The 7,867-nt window shown below is 43.2% G+C and overlaps 1 long non-coding RNA gene across 1 annotated transcript; it reads left to right on the top strand.

Annotated features, from left to right (window-relative positions):
* Positions 1-4,937: 4,937 nt before the first annotated feature.
* LOC125613740 lies at positions 4,938-7,386 on the top strand. The gene is made up of 2 exons (XR_007344308.1): positions 4,938-5,297; positions 6,750-7,386. It is a non-coding gene; the product is annotated as an uncharacterized LOC125613740 (long non-coding RNA).
* The last annotated feature ends 481 nt before the right edge of the window (positions 7,387-7,867 follow it).

The raw sequence follows: 7,867 nt of genomic DNA, 5'->3' as shown, positions 1-7,867 counted from the left end.
AGGATTGAATCCAAGGTCTGTGCATGCTACATAAATATTCTACTACTGAGCTGTATCCTCACACCTATTCAAATGTTAATTTTTTAAAAAGTAGTAATAACAATATTGGCACCAGATAAAGTAGTCTTTAGAGCAAAGAAAATTATTAGATGCAAAAAGAACATCGCATAATGGCATCAAGAATAAATCTACCAAAACAAACCTGAAGCAACATAAGGAAGGAAAAATAACGATAAGAGAAAAAAAATAATGACATTGAAAATAAGAACACAATCCAGGAAAACAGATAAAAATAAAAAGCTGATTCTTTAATGAAATAAAAAAAAATTGATAAATCCCTAGAAAAACTAACAAATATTAAGAGAGAAGACACAAATCACCAATATCAGGAATGAAACTGGGATGTTACTACAGATATTTCACTCATTAAAAGGAAAATAAGAGAATACTACAGAGAACTCCATGTTCAACTTATTGGAAATACAGAACTTAGAAAAGTAAACCAATTTCCTGAAAATCATAAATGACCAAAACTCTACTAACATGAAATAGATCATTTGAATAGTCCTATAACCATTAAATAAATTAAATTTATCATTTAAAAAAAAAAACTTATTTTCAAAAAATTCTAGGGCTAAATAGTTTTACAAGAGAATTCTACCAAACATTTAAAGAAGAATTTTGTACAATATATTCCTTAAAATATAAGAGAAGGGAATATTCCCCAATTTACTTGAAAAGAATTCAGTACCAAAACCAAACATTAAAAAAAATAAAGCTCATGTCAATATCATTCATGAACTTAGATGCAAACATCCTCAACGAAATTGAACCCAAACATATATCTAAGAAGACAAATATGCCATGACCAAGTAGAATTTATTACAGGTCAGAAATTTAGTTCAACATTTGAAAATCAACAAATAGTATCAATTTGCCATATCATAAGATCATATCAATTGATGTAGAAAAGGCACTCTAGCCAATTATTTACTGTCAAAAAATCTAAGCAAGAAGAGACTGCTGCAACCAGGATGCCTAGAATCTTGGGTACTGCTGGAGATGGCAACAGACCTGGGCATCAACCTGGTACTGGCTCTATAGGAATGCAGGATGCTGGAGTTAGGGGTACATGGAGGCTCCCACCAAGATTTCACAGGAAGGCCTGGGAGACAAAGTGCAGCAGTGACAGAGTCCCTGCAAACAGCCCCCAAGAAGCTAAAGTATGGAGATATGAGGAAGAAGCCAAAGCTGCAGTGGAGACCCTCTAGATTAAGAAATGCCAGTAACGTGGGGCATCATCCTAGGAAAGCTGCAGGAATTGAGCAGAGACAAGCCAACAGAAAGGCCACTTGTGTTTGCACCCAACAAGACCACAGGGGAGGACATCATGCCATGTGCTCCCGATGCCAGGCACAGAACCACAAGACCTATTTGCCCAGATGGATTTCAGTCTTGTTTTGCAAGAACCAAAAATAAGTAAGTAAATATTATAAGAATAAAATAAATAAGAAATAAAACTGACCCCTCTTTTCTATGCCCCTATTTTTGCAAATGGAAATGTTTACTCAGTACATTTATATATTGGATACCTGTAAATTGCTTTTAATTTCATAGGAGCTCACAATGCGAGATTGCCTTGAGCCTCAGAGAAGACTTCGGACTTGAGCTTTGAGCAGTCTTGGAACTGTTAAAACTATAAGGACTCTTGGGAATGGACTAAATGTATTTTGCATTGTCAGATGGGTATGAGCTTTTGGGGGCCAGGGGCAGAATGTTATGGTTTAGATATGAGGTTCCACCAAAACCAAATGTGTGAGACAATGTATCAAAGTTCAGAGAAAAAATGATGAGGTTATGAGAATATTAAACCAATCAGTGTATTGATCCCATGATGGGATTAACTTGAATGGTAACTGGAAGAGATGAGGCATTAGGGGTGTGGCTATGGGGTATATATTTGTATCTGGCAAGTGGAGACCTCTCTCTCCCTGCTTTCTGATCATCATGTAAACTGCTTCCCTCTGCCACACTCTTCCACCATGATGTTCTATCTCACCTTGAGCCCTGAGGAATGGAGTTCCTTCTGTGGACTAAGACCTCTGAAACTGTGAGCATTCAAATAATTTTTTCCTCCTCCTCCTCAAAAAAAAAAAAAAAAAAAATCTAAGCAAGTTAGGAATAGAGGAAAAATTATCTCAACTTGAGAAAAAGCATCTTCAAAAATCCAACATCTAAAACAAAGTAAAAGATTGACATTTTTCCCCTAAGGTCAAGAATAATGCAAAGTTATCTGTTTCACCATTCCTATTCAATATAGTACTGGAATTCCTAGCCATTGAAATAAGACAAGAAAAACAAAAAACACCACAACAATAGATAGCACACAGATTGAAAAGGAAGAAATAAAACTGACCCCATTTTCAGAAAACTTGATTATCTACACAGAATACTCCTAGAAGAGACAAGTAAATTCTGTATGGTCACAGAATACAAGATCAACACATGTAAATTTCAATTTTATTTCTATACATCAACAGTAATCATGTGGAAACCAAAATTTAAAATACAACAACATTTATAAGTGCTACAAAAAAATGAAATCCTAAGGTATAAGTCCAACAAAACAATGAATAAGATCTTTGTGCTGAAAAGTCTAAAATGCTGATGAAATAAATCATTGAAGGCCTAAATAAATGAAAAGATATACCATTTTCATCATTTTCATAAAAACTTGACATAGAAAAGATGTCCACTTTTCCCCAAATTGATCTATAAATGATGTGATTTCTAGCAAAATCCCAGATTCCCCCCCCTCCTCCTCTTCTTCTTCTTCTTCTTCATAGAAACACCTTTTCTAAAATGTATGTGGGATGGCACAAGATCTAGAATAGTTTTTTAAAAAGAAGAAAAATTAATTCTACCTGATGTTAAGGCTTACCATATAGCTACAATAATGAAAATGGTGTGGTGTTGGTGAAGGGATAGACACATAGATTGATGGAGCAGAATATAGAATAAAGAAATAGACTCACAAAAGTATGTCAATTGAGTTAAAAAAGATAATCCTGCAAAAGCAATTCAATGGAGGAGAAACAATATCCTTGCAACAAATGACAAAATTAGAAGAAAACAAAAGAAAAACAGATTAGTGGTTGTCAGGGGTTGCCTCTTCTGCCAGGTAGGTGTAGTTATACATGGCATCAAGAGGGATCCTGTGGTGAGTTGGGTTCTGTTGTCTTGACTGTGATGGTGAAGACATAAAATTTCACAAATGCAACAAATGTTGGGACAACTGGGTATCCACAGGCAAAAAAAAAAAAAAAATACACCTCAATCTAAACACACATTGTAGAAAAATTATCTCAAGATGAATCAGAGACTTCAATGTAAAATATAAAACTATAGAACTTACTTTTACAATTGGAGAAAATCTTCAGGTCTTATGGACAGTCAAAAGTTCCTAGACTTGATACCAAAAACTGGATATATAAAATGATAGATTGCTAAAATGAAGCCCATCAAAACTGGAAACTTTTACTCTGCAAAAGCCCATGTGAAGAGGATGGGCAGACAAACTAGAGACTGGGATAAAGTGTTTGCATATCATGAATCTCACAAAGGACTTGTTCTAGCATATATGAAGAACTCTTCAAAACACAACAGTAAAAAAAATCAAAAACAAACAAAAAAACAACAAAAAGCCCCAACCCTAATTAAAATATGGGCAAAAGACTTGAACAGACATTTCATAAAAGGAAAAGGGTATACAGATGGCAAATCAGCACATAAAAAAAGATGTTCAACATCATTAACCATCAGGGAAATGCAAATTTCCTTGAGATATTACTAAGTCTCTCAGAATGGGTAAAATAAAAAATAGTGACACCATTAAATGCTTCCAATGATGAGATTGTAAAATGGTACAGGCATTCTGGAAGAGTATGGCAGTCTCTTATAAAACTAAAGTTGTGCTTAACATATAACCCGGCAATTGCCTTCATGGGCATTTATCCCAGAGAAATCTACGTTCCCATAAAAACCTGTATGCTAATGCTGGAAGCAGCTTTATTTGGAAGAGCCAAAATCTAGAGGCAACTCTTGGAGGAGTCCTTCACAACGTGAATGATTGAACAAACTATCTTTGTGGTTCTTCCATATCATGACTATTTTCCAGCACAAAAAAGAATGAACTATTGATTGCATACAATAACTTGGGTGAATTTCTAGGGAATAATGCTGAGTCAAAAATATAATTCCCAAAAGACTACATTACTATATAATCCCACTTATCCAACATTCTTTTTTTAAAAGTTTTTTTAAGTTGTTGATAAAACCTTTATTTATTTATATGTGGTGCTGATAATCGAACCCAGTGCCTTACACATGCCAGGCAAGTGGGCTACCACTGAGCCCCAGCCCCAGCCCTTATTCAACATTCTTGAAATGACAAAATTAGAAGGGGGTGGGGTGGGGAGGAAAACAGATTAGTGGTTGTCAGGGGTTGCCTCTTCTGCCAGGTAGGTGTATTATATATGGCACCAAGAGGGATCCTGTGGTGGGTTGGGTTCTGTTGTCTTGACTGTGATGGTGGAGACATAAAATTTCATGCATGAAAATTATACAGAACTAATTATATATACACACAAAGAGAGGGGGGTACAATAACAGTGGAGAAATCTAACTAACAAGGATTGTATTAATGCTAATATCCTGGTTGTGATATTGTACCACAGTTTGGATAACTGTTACCATTAAGGGAAACTGAGTAAAAAGGTGCATAGGATCTTTGTGTATTATTTCTTCTACAATTGTGTGGTTATCTTAAATACTTTACTATTTTTCAAATGTGTGGATGCTTTTTTTTAAACACAGTAATCCTGTTAAGCACACAAAAGCGAGGGGCAGAAGGTTATTTCTTAAATTTTGGGAAATCACCTAGCTCATAAGTGCCACCCCCTCAACTTGCTGACAGCGACATGATGTGCGCTGCTTAGTGCTGAAATTAGGTGTTCGAGAGGGAGATTACTGGCCCTGGCGCTCAGGTGAACGTATAGGTGGGCGTTGGTGCGAGAGCGTGAGAGAGAAAGCAGAAGAAAGAGGGAGCAAGAGCTATGCATCCCCTACTGTCAGGGAGGGTGGCCGGCTGAAGAAGGTGCTGTGCAGAAAGCCAGAGAAGGATATGAGGAGGGTGCTGGCGCCTAGGGAACACCCTCCTGCTGCACCCTCCAGGAGACTGTGGGCGGCGGGTGAATAGCCCTGGCGCAGTGACTGAACCCCTCCATTCACAGGGAAAGGTGAGTGCCGGACCGATCGGGAAGTGAGGCCTCCCGGCAGCGGCCCGCCGGCGTGTTGGGCAGTCCCGCTTGCAGAGCGCCGGGTCTTGGATGCTGCGGTGCAGACGCCAAGGAGGCTGCGAATGCAGGGAACAAGGCGTAGCGACCAGGGAGGGTGGAGCCGCCTAGAAATCCCGGCGGCGCCAGCCCGGTAGCATCTGCAGGCCTGGGGTGCACACGAGGGGCACGTGGGTGTTCAGGAGCCGGTGCTGCCCTGCCTCCTTTTTGCAGCGCCGCTGTGTCCTGTGCCGGCGCTGGAACAGCGGGTGCGGTGACTGCCCTACTCAGGCAGTGCTCGCAGCTACAGCCCAGAACCTAGCAGGCAGGGCCAGGGACCGGGACCACACAGCGGCCCGGCGCCTGGAGGCGCTCTCCACGCGCGTTTTTTCCCCCGATGCCAGGGCCTCCTTCGCGTTCGGGTGGAGGAAACTGGGAAGAGGACGGCTTTGTCCGGGGATGGTTGTGGGTACAGGCTTGGAACGAAAGGGGTTTCCCAGCTGGCTAAACCCCTGGCTTGGGAAAAAGTGTGGGATGGACACTGACCAACAGGGGCTCCTTGGGGCTTTGAGGTTACTACACCCGCAGCCTAGACCCAGAGAGTGGTGCTGGGGACCTTCCGGAGCCGGCGGGTTCCTAGTGGGTGGACCCCGAGCTGGGACAAGTGTAGGGTTGCGAATCGCCGTCGTGTGCGCTCCCAATGCCTGCACAGGGAGCTTAGCTTCCACAGACCCTGGAGGGGCTGGAGCAGGGAGCTCGCTGGGGACAAATGAGGGGGGCGGGGAGAGGTGAGTAGCTGAGGTGTGGCCAAGGGGGAGGGGACGGAAAGTACTGGAATGCTGTGGCCCCACTGTAGCAGCCTCTAGTCCTCAGTTGGTTTGGTGCAAGGAGGAGGTAGTCCAAGGAGGAGCTGGCGGGGGCAGCGAGGTACCCATCAACCGCACTGCGGTCCCTACTGGTTTTAGCCTGGTCTAGAGAGGAAAAGGGTCCAGGTAAAGGATCAAGGGCCCAGACTTTTGCTGGTTCTAGCCAGTGCTGAGGGATTTGACCGTGGGGACTTGGAGGTTGGAGGGCAACTAACTGCAGGGTGTCATAATGCAAGATGACCTCTGGGGCAGCGGAGCTTCCCCTGGGGTAGAATTCCAGAGAATGCGACCCGACATGGGTAAATTGAGCATACCCTGGGTTGTCCTAAAGCTACTATTCCCCCTCCCCCATAGCTCCAAGGTCCTAGCAGAGAACCTTTTTTTTTTTTTTTTTTTTGCGCTTAGGACTACTCACTTCATTTTAGGTTAAAAAAAACAGGATAAATTCCGCATTTTGTTACCCTCCCCGCCCCCAAGTCACCATGCGGCAGTTTTCACAACCCGAAGGCGTGGTCACTCCAAACCCACAGTGAGTTGCTCCTGTTCTCAGTTTCTGCTCCTCAAACCCTGGACCATGCCACCGGAGGACGCTAAACGCAAAGATTCAGCAGCGGCTCAAGTGACAGCCTCCGCTGCGGAGGAGCCGAGAGCCAAGGGCCTCGAGACCCCCTCTACCACGCGCGGCTTGGCCCTGAACGGACACTTGGTCAGTGTCACTCGCTTCCTCTCGGGTATCGTGCATTTTCTCAACAGAGCGTGACCCTGTAGATAGATGAACTCGGAATCCGGAGAACTCGCCTGACCTTCTCCAGTCTTGCTGTCCCAAGACACCTACCCTTCACTGCATCCACTGCTCTGGGTCCCTCCGGACGCCAGGGAGCCTCCGTTAGCAGCTCGGCACTCCCAAAGCAGCCGGAGGAGGGCCTTTCAGAGCAACCTGCCGCACATCAGCAGCCACACTGAGGCTGTCCCCTTCCCACTGCTTCCCAAGGGCAGAGCCCGTAAAAGTCCGAGGTGCCCCGTACCTCCCTCCGCTTTGGACTTCATGTGGGTGTGTATGTAAGTGAGACTGGGAGAGAGGGAGAAAAGGAGAGAGAGGAGGAGACAGATGCATTCATCCCTGCAGAATAACTCCCAGACGTGCAAGACAAAGCATTTCAAGAATAAAATGGTCCAGAGTTCAAGTTTAAAAACACACCTCTTTGAGGTACTGAGACCATGTTAGCCTTCTATCTGGGCTTCTGGGGTGTCGCATCCTAGAGAATGGATTTTAAATCCAGATTCGCGTCAGATTTCCTCAGAAATTACCTCTTCTGGAAGTGCCGCAGCAAGCGGCCCAGCCAACTCACCAGCGCACCCAGAGTGCCCATAACCCCCCCACCCCCACCCCATCACCACCACCACCTGTCCCCAGCTCATGCGGAAGTAGCTGTCAGGGAGGGCAGGGAGGAAGTTTATTTTTTTAATTGTGAAAATTCTCTGCATCCTGTTCTCTGGGATTCTCTTGTTATAACAAACCTTCCATTTTAACGTGGTGGTTATATAAAAATGAACACCTGGAAATGCAAAACTTACCTGCCTTCCTGATTAAAAAGTTCTTTTTAATAGAGCACCCCCGGGCTTATAGTTCTTCAACCTTTGTGGTTTGAAGAAATGGATCGAGGGGAG

The sequence above is a fragment of the Marmota marmota genome, unplaced genomic scaffold (genome assembly GCF_001458135.2).
Source record: "Marmota marmota marmota unplaced genomic scaffold, marMar, whole genome shotgun sequence".
Lineage (NCBI taxonomy): Eukaryota > Metazoa > Chordata > Mammalia > Rodentia > Sciuridae > Marmota > Marmota marmota.
This window is presented reverse-complemented; position numbering and strand designations above follow the sequence as displayed.